Here is a 9,533-nt window from a genome sequence, read left to right on the forward strand (position 1 = left end):
TTTCATCATGTGCAGCAGTTAAAGACCTTGGAGTGATTATTGACTCCAGCCTATCATTTGATGCTCATGTAGATAATATTACTAGGATAGCCTTCTTTCATCTCAGAAATATTTCTAAAATAAGAAACATATTGTCACTACATGATGCGGAAATACTAGTTCATGCATTCGTCACCTCTAGATTAGATTACTGTAATGCCTTACTGTCTGGATGTTCCAGTAGGAATATAAATAAGCTCCAGTTAGTCCAGAATGCAGCTGCTAGAGTCCTAACTAGAACTAGAAGGTACGACCATATCACACCGATATTATCAATACTGCATTGGCTCCCAGTAAAATCTCGCATTAACTATAAAATACTTTTATTAACCTTTAAAGCACTAAATGGTCTCGCGCCACAATATCTAAGCGACCTTTTGGTTTTATATAATCTGCCACGCCTACTTAGATCAAAAGATGCAGGCTATTTGACGGTACCTCGAATAGTGAAGGCTACAGCAGGGGGAAGAGCTTTCTCTTATAGAGCCCCACAGTTATGGAACAGTCTTCCTATTAGTGTTCGGGACTCAGACACAGTCTCAGTGTTTAAGTCTAGGCTTAAAACGTATTTGTTTACTCAAGCCTACCCTGACTAGATTCTGTTCTACTACTTCGCAGTCATAATTATCTTTTTTCTCCCTCTCTCCTTTCACCGAGCCCCACATGAATTTATGGAGATACTAGAGATCCAGATCCTTTCTGCCTCTGGATGGAGCTCAAATCTTCTCTAATTCCAGACTGCTGGGACTACGGCTGCTCCTAAGGCCATACAGACTTCATATAAATCCATAATGAACTTTTTCACACTATCTGTTGTTACCCAGATGAGGATGGGTTCCCTTCTGAGTCGGGTTCCTCTCAAGGTTTCTTCCTCTTAAAACATCTTAGGGAGTTTTTCCTTGCCACCGTCGCCACTCAGTGGCTTGCTCAGTTGGGATAAATTCGCACCTTTAATATCTGTATACCATGTTGATATTTCTGTAAAGCTGCTTTGAGACAATGTCTATTGTAAAAAGCGCTATACAAATAAAATTGAATTGAATTGAATTGAAGATGCTGACGCTCAAACTTATCGTGCCACAGATTCAGTTCGAGGACAGATTTGTGGCGATAGATCTAAAAGGTGCATATTTCCACATAGAAATATCGCTAGCTTTATCCCCTCGCACCTTCATGAAGTGCATGGATGTCACCCTGGCTCCATTGTGACTCCAGGGCATCTGTGTACCAAACTACCTGGACGACTGGTTAATTCTAGCACGAGCCAGGGAACTGGCGGTTCAACATCAAGATGTTGTTCTTGCCCACATGAAGAGCTTGGGGCTCAGGTTGAATCTCAGAAAAGTATGCCTTCCCCAGTGCTGTGGACAACTTTCCTAGGGGTTATAAGGATTCTACTACGATGAGAGCATATCTATACCCAACATGCATAGGGTCAATCCTATCAACACTGAGCAAGATAAAGCTGGATCTTGGGAGACTATTGGCATTTATGGGCCTATTGCACAGGAGACCGTTCAGTGGTGGCTGAGAAGTTGAGGGTTTCGTCCAAGGACGAAACCTCTGAGAATAATCAGTGTCATGCGGCGATGCCTACGTGCTCTGAGAATTTGAGTGTCCCCGGTTTCGGGCCTTGGGTCACACTCTAGGGGTGTCTCCTTAGCGCAAGACGGTAATGAGAGACACCTCCCTCACGGGCTGGAGCGCAGACTTAGACAGCTCTCCAGCTCACAGTCTCTGGTGCGGCCCTCATCTGGAGCAGGGTGGCTCCATCCACAAGTGGTGGAGTCCATACGGCAAGGTTTGGCCAAGCGGGATGGCATGTGTTCGCCTCCGAGGAGACAACACATGGCCTGCTGTGGTTCGCCCTCACTCCTCCCACACAATTAGGGCTGGACGCCATGGTGCACATGTGGCCGAGGTCACATCTGTACACTGTTCCCCCCATCACTCTGCTCCCACAAGTTCTAGTGAGAGTTCGCCAAGACAGTCTATGTCTGCTGCTAGTAGCAACTTATTGACCAGCTCGAATATGGTTCTGAGACATAATATCCCTGCGAGATGGCACTCCTTGGGAGATTCCCATCCGCAGGGATCAACTGTAGACCCAGTGAACTGTGCAATAGCTACAGTCCTGGAGTTCTTACAAGAACGTTTCTCAGTGGGGTGGGCTCCTTCTACAATCAGGGTTTACTTGGCCGCCGTTTCGGCCAGCCATGCCCCTGTTGATGGAGCTTCTGTGGGGCAACATCCTCTAACTTTGAGGTTCATGCGTGGTGTCAGGCGGCTGAGGCCCCTCTGCAGGCCACGCATACCTTCCTGGGATCTTCTGTGGTCCTGGAAGGTTTGACAGGTGCCCCATTTGAGCCTTAGAGTGGATCTACTGTCTCAAGCCGGAGGGCTGATTTATCACCCTCGGCCAGAACTATGGAAACTGTGGGTCTGGCCCCTGAGGGACACCAGCTCATAGATTCTGGTCTCACAACTGAGGTTGTAGAGACCATGTTAAATGCTAGAGCACCGTCCACAAGGAAATTGTATGCGCTGAAGTGGCGGCTTTTTGTCTTGGGGTGTGAGGAACGTCAGCTAGACACAGTGAACTGCGCAATAGCTACAGTCCTAGAGTTCTTACAAGAACGTTTCACAGCAGGTTTGGCTACTTCTACAATCAGGGTTTACGTGGCCGCTGTTTCGGCCAGCCACGCCCCTGTTGATGGAGCCTCTGTGGGGCAACATCCTCTAACTTCGAGGTTCATGTGTGGTGTCAGACGGCTGAGGCCCATCTGCAGGCTGCACATACCTTCCTGGGACCTTTCTGTGGTCTTGGAAGGTCTGTCATGCGGCCCCATTTGAGCCCTTAGAGTCAGCCTCTGAGAAGCTTCTGACTCTAAAGGTAGCTCTCCTACTGGCCCTGACATCTCTCAAGCGAGTGGGAGATCTACAAGCTCTCTCTGTTGCCCCTTTGCCCCTGGATCAGCCAAGGCCTTCCTGTATCCTAGGCCGGATTATATTCCTAAAGTGCCTACATCGGCTGCCCACCCTGTGGGGTTGCAGGCTTTCTGCCCTCCTCTGTTCCTCACACCGGAACAAGAGAGGATGCACCTGCTTTTTCCAGTAAGGGCTCTCTGTACTTACGTCCACCACTCCGGCCAGTGGCGTAAGTCGGAGCAGCTGCTGGTCTGCTTTGGCGGAGACAGTAAAGATGATGCTGTGTCAAAGCAGCGCATCTCGAATTGGATAGTGGAAGCAATGTCTATGGCTTATGAGGCACGTGGTCTCGCCACGCCTCTGGGCATAAGAGCTCATTCCACTAGGGCAGTCGCCTCCTCGAAGGCTTTCTCCAAAGGGGTATCCTTGCAGGATGTGTGTGCGGCTGCAGGGTGGTCTACACCACACACATTCATTCGTTATTACAGCCTGGATATTCATTCCACCCCGGGCTCAAGTGTCTTGCAGTGACCCTCGGGCTTGGTATTTTTGAACAGGCCGTACCCTCGGTATGACGGAGTTGGTATTCCCGCTCCCATACTGTTATGCTAAATGCAACGTCGAAATTCCATTTGAAAGGGAACGTCGGGGTTACGCATGTAACCCTGTTCCCTGATAAGGGAACGAGACGTTGCATAGCACTGTCAAACCAGGGCAGGCCTGTGAATTGCGTCTTCGCTTCAGATAATAGAGGCTGGCGGTGTGGTTCACAGGTGCCATGTGACGCACTTAATTGCCACGTCACCTGATCATGGCAGGCCTATAAGTAGAGGCATGATTTTACACAAGCTTCAGACACCAGTCACGCGCACAAGGCGCTCCCATACTGTTATGCTAAATGCAACGTCTCGTTCCCTTCTCAGGGAACAGGGTTACATGTGTAACCCCGACGTTTTCTTTTCCTTGTCTTTTCTGTTTTTTTATTCCTGTTCTCCTTGGATGATTATCCTCCACAGTGAATATTCTGGATTGAAGATTGTCCCCATCTGTGTTCCATGGATATTGACACTGTGACAGGACTGGCGAGCCAACCTATGGAGTTCCTGTGACTTAGGAAAGAGACTTACTTCAGTGATAAATATCAACAGTGGTAGGATAAATAGATACTTTGTATGCAGATGGATTAATCCTGCCCCTGGACTCTTGGAGTAGATCAAATAATCATCGTATGTCCCAGAACTGTAATGTCATTTCATCATATTGAAAGAGCTTTAGCTACAATCCATGAGAAAAGTGGATCTTATTCACGCTTTGAAATTGGTGAACAATTGAGCTGAGATTTGATACCAAAACTATTGGTATTGGTATTGCGATCACAGAAATTAATGCAAAATCAAGAAAACACCACAATATGTGCAGGAGCTTGCAATTTCTCAAAATTACAGTAGATTTGCCACAGATTTTGGCCAAGACATGTCATGTGATGTCATCACAATGCGCCATATGACGTCATCACAACAAGCAGTCAGCCAAAGCCCTCTTTGATTCATGTGTGTCGAACATGGGTACAGCTAAAATGACATATTTACCAACAAACATCATTGTGAAAGACAGTGCAAAACAATTTCATGCAATTACAATTTTGCCAGTTAAAGTAGTTTTCTGCAAAACATACTGCAAGTACAAAACATTACTGCTGCAAAATCAAGTTCAGTGAAGATATTGGGTTTTGAATCTGAACTTAAATGGTGCTGAACCAAACTCAAATTTATCTGAAGTGAAGGTATCTGATTGAGAAATCGTTTTAAATATTTTCAATAGGGATAAATTCACACACTTAAAATCTGTAACCTGTGTTTAGATGTTTCTGTAAAGCTGCTCTGAGACAATTTCCATTGTTAAAAGCGCTATACAAATAAAAATAATTGAATTGACCTAGACTGAGCATAAAAAAGTTCATTGAAATTTTAATACCAAAGAATAACCCCCAAAAAAGAGAAAATATCTTAGATTAGTAGGTAAATAGGATCCTAATAAACCAACCAGGATCTAATAGACCATAAGCAGGGCTGGCACTACATATAGGCAAAGTAGGTAATTGCCTAGGGCTTTCAGCTTCAAGTCAGTGACGACTTACAAACAATCGTTTGGGGATGTATCTATTTTGGAGTGGTTGTAGTGTATTCTAAAAATAAACTGGGCCTTGTTCTGTTGATCAGTGTCATTTAGGTAGAGATCATTTCCCGGTTTATGCCAAGTTCAAGACGCAACCAATGTCGATACATCAAAACTGTCAGACACTTTGAATTTCAGGCTCTGCTGGCGTAACATTGGCAAAGTGGACTTAATGGTGACGAATCGTCTGTTAGCCCTGTTGGGACAACGTTGGCCTAAGTTGGAAAAATTCTTCTGACAATCTTAGGCAAACCTTATTCCAGCAGGGACAACAGATTTTGTGTCCAATAATGCCAGTGTTGTGCCAATATCAATACAACATTTGGCCAGGTGGGCCGAAAAAGATTCAGCCACATTTAAATCCATCTTTTCAACATTGGGCCAGATGCATTTAAAATCCACCTTGCCAAATGTTACACCAGCTTTAAGTCCAGCTTACCAGTCGAGCAGGGGTGGACAGCAGGACCAAGGGGTGATGGCCAGCCTTTAAATTCATTTTCCACCCTTTGGACCATCAAGGCTGACATATTTTCCCCTGCCTTGAAATTCCCCTTGGCAAAGTTAGGCTGCATGTAAATCTACGTTGCCAACATTGAGAGAATGTTGCTTCAGCTCGGTCAACGTTCTTTCAGCAACCATTAAATCTAAGTTGCTACCATTTGGCAAAAGGCAGACAAGGTGGATTGCGACAAAACATTGTCAGCCCTCCTGTCCCAATGCTGTTCACGGTCGGTCAATGCCGAAAAATGCTGATCACGGGCAGTAAATGCCAACAGATGCTGATCAGGGCTGGTAAATGCCGACAAATGCTGATCAGGGCCGGTAAATGCCGACAAATGCTGATCAGGGCCGGTAAATGTCGACAAATGCTGATCAGGGCCAGTAAATGCCGACAAAGGCCGCTTGTCTGTCTCCTTGTCTGTTCCTCTCATTGCCTGTCTCCTTGAGACTTTCCTTGTCTGTCTCCTTGTCTCTCCCTCTGCTTGTCTGTCACTCACCTTGTCTGTCTCCTTGTCTCTCCCCCTCCTTGTCTGTCTCCTTGTCTCTCCCTCTCCTTGTCTGTGAGTTACCTTGTCTGTCTCCTTGTCTGTCAATCACCTTGTCTGTCTCCTTGTCTCTTCCTCTCCTTGCCTGTCTCCTTGTCTCTCTCCTTGTCTCTCCCTCTCCTTGTCTGTCACTCACCTTGTCCGTCTCCTTGTCTATCAACCACCATGTCTGTCTCCTTATGTGTCTCCTTGTCTGTTCCTCTCCTTGCCTGTCTCCTTGTCTCTGCCTCTCCTTGTCTATCTCCTTGACTGTCAGTCACCATGTCTGTTTCCTTGCCTGTCACTCACCTTGTCTGTTAGTCACCTTGTCTGTCTCCTTGTTTGGTCCTCTCCTTGTCTGTCTCCTTGTCTCTCCTTCTCCTTGTCTGTCTCCTTGTCACTCCCTCTCCTTGTCCGTCACTCACCTTGTCTCTCCCTCTCCTTGTCCGTCACTCACCTTGTCTGTCTCCTTATCTCTCCCTCTCCTTGTCTGTCTCCTTGATGTCACTCACCTTGTCTGTCACTAACCTTGTCTCTCTCCTTGTTTGTTTCTCTCCTTGTCCGTCTCCTTGTCTCTCCATCTGCTTGTCTCTCCCTCTCCTTGTCTGTCTCCTAGTCTCTCCCTCTCCTTGTCTGTCTCCTTGTCTCTACCTCTCCTTCTCACTCACCTTGTCTTTCTTCTTGTCTCTCCCTCTCCTTGTCTGTCTCCTTGTCTGTCACTCACCTTGTCTGTCTCCTTGTCTTTCTCTTTGTCTGTTCTTCTCCTTGCCTGTCTCCGTGTCTCTCCCTCTCCTTGTCTGTCACTCACCTTCTCTGTCTCCTTGTCTCTCCCTCTCCTTGTCTGTCATTCACCTTGTCTGTCTCCTTGATTGTTCCTCTTTTTGTCTGTCTCGTCTGTTCCTCTCCTTGCCTGTCTCCGTGTCTCTCTCTCTCCTTGTCTGTCACTCACCTTCTCTGTCTCCTTGTTTGTTCCTCTCCTTGTATCTCCCTCTCCTTGTCCGTCACTCACCTTGTCTCTCCCTCTCCTTGTCCGTCACTCACCTTGTCTCTCCCTCTCCTTGTCCGTCACTCACCTTGTCTGTCTCCTTATCTCTCCCTCTCCTTGTCTGTCTCCTTGATGTCACTCACCTTGTCTGTCACTAACCTTGTCTCTCTCCTTGTTTGTTTCTCTCCTTGTCCGTCTCCTTGTCTCTCCATCTGCTTGTCTCTCCCTCTCCTTGTCTGTCACTCACCTTGTCTGTCTCCTAGTCTCTCCCTCTCCTTGTCTGTCTCCTTGTCTCTACCTCTCCTTCTCACTCACCTTGTCTTTCTTCTTGTCTCTCCCTCTCCTTGTCTGTCTCCTTGTCTGTCACTCACCTTGTCTGTCTCCTTGTCTTTCTCTTTGTCTGTTCTTCTCCTTGCCTGTCTCCGTGTCTCTCCCTCTCCTTGTTTGTCACTCACCTTCTCTGTCTCCTTGTCTCTCCCTCTCCTTGTCTGTCATTCACCTTGTCTGTCTCCTTGATTGTTCCTCTTTTTGTCTGTCTCGTCTGTTCCTCTCCTTGCCTGTCTCCGTGTCTCTCTCTCTCCTTGTCTGTCACTCACCTTCTCTGTCTCCTTGTTTGTTCCTCTCCTTGTATCTCCCTCTCCTTTTCTCCTTTTTCTCTCCCTGTCTGTCTCTTTGTATCTCACTCTCCTTATCTCTCCCTCTCCTTGTCTGTCACTCACCTTGTCTGTTACTCACCTTGTCTGTCTCCTTGTTTGTTCCTCTCCCTGTCTGTCTCTTTGTATCTCACTCTCCTTATCTCTCCCTCTCCTTGTCTGTCACTCACCTTGTCTGTCACTCACCTTGTCTGTCTCCTTGTTTGTTCCTCTCCTTGTCTCTCCCTCTCCTTTTCTGTCACTCACCTTGTCTGTCTGTTTGTCATCTTGTGTGGCTCCCTCTCCTTGTCTGTCATTCTCCTTGTCTGTCACCTTGTCTCTCCCTCTCCTCACCTTGTCTGTCACTCACCTTGTCTGTCTCCTTGACTCTCCCTCTCCTTGTCTGTCACTCTCCTTGTCTGTCTCCTTGTATCTCACTCTCCTTGTCTCTCACTCACCTTGTCTGTCATTCACCTTGTCTCTCCCTCTCCTTGTCTATGACTCATCTTGTGTGGCTCCTTATCTCTCCCTCTCCTTGTCTGTCACTCTCCTTGTCTGTCACCTTGTCTCTCCCTCTCCTCACCTTGCCTGTCACTCACCTTGTCTGTCTCCTTGACTCTCCTTCTCCGTCACTCACCTTGTCTGTCTCCTTGTCTCTCCCTCTCCTTGTCTGTCTCCTTGATTGTTCCTCTTTTTGTCTGTCTCCTTGTCTCTCCCTCTCCTTGTCTGTCACTCACCTTGTCTCTCCCGCTCTTTCTCACTCACCTTGTCTGTCTCCTTGTTTATTCCTCTCCTTGCCTGTCTCCTTGTCTCTCCCTCTCCCTGTCTGTCTCTTTGTATCTCACTCTCCTTATCTCTCCCTCTCCTTGTCTGTCACTCACCTTGTCTGTCACTCACCTTGTCTCACTCTCCTTGCCTGTCTTCTTGTCTGTCACTCACCTTATCTGTCTCCTTGTCTGTCACTCACCTTGTCTGTCTCCTTCTCTGTTCCTCGCCTTGCCTGTCTTCTTGTCTCTCCCTCTCCTTTAATCTCTCTCCTTGTCTCTCCCTTTCCTTGTCTGCCTCCTTGTCTCTCCCTCTCCTTGTCTGTCACTCACCTGGCCAACAATCTTTGAGCAATGATTAAATACAACTTGCCACCATTGGGCCAAAAAGACAAACAAGGTGAATTTAAAAGCGGCAAAAACATTGTCAGCCCTGCTGTCCCAAATGCTGATCAGGGAGGGTAAACGCCACCAAATGCTGATCAGGGCCAGTAAATGCCGTCAAATGCTGATCAGGGCCGGTAAATGTCGCCAAATGCTGATCAGGGCCAGTAAATGCAGACAAACAGTGATCACAGCTGGTAAATGCCAACAAATGCTGATCAGGGCCGGTAAATGCTGACAAATGCTGATCACGGCCGGTAAATGCCGACAAATGCTGATCTTTGTCAACACTGGGGGAACTTTGCTTCAGCTGGGCCAACAATCTTTCAGCAACCATTAAATCCAACTTGCTATAATTGGGCCAAAAAAGGCAGACAAGGTGGATTTAAAGGTGGCAAAAACATCGTTAGTCCTGCTGTCCCAATGCTTATCAGGGCCTGTAAATACAGACACATGCTGACCAGGGCTGGTAAATGCCGACAAATGGTGATCAGGGCCTGTTAATTCCGCCAAATGCTGATAATGGCCGGTAAATGCTGCCAAATGCAGATCAGGGCCTGTAAATGAAGGCGAATGCTGATCATGGCCGGTAAATGGCACG

The sequence above is a fragment of the Ictalurus furcatus genome, chromosome 22 (assembly GCF_023375685.1).
Source record: "Ictalurus furcatus strain D&B chromosome 22, Billie_1.0, whole genome shotgun sequence".
Taxonomy (NCBI): domain Eukaryota; kingdom Metazoa; phylum Chordata; class Actinopteri; order Siluriformes; family Ictaluridae; genus Ictalurus; species Ictalurus furcatus.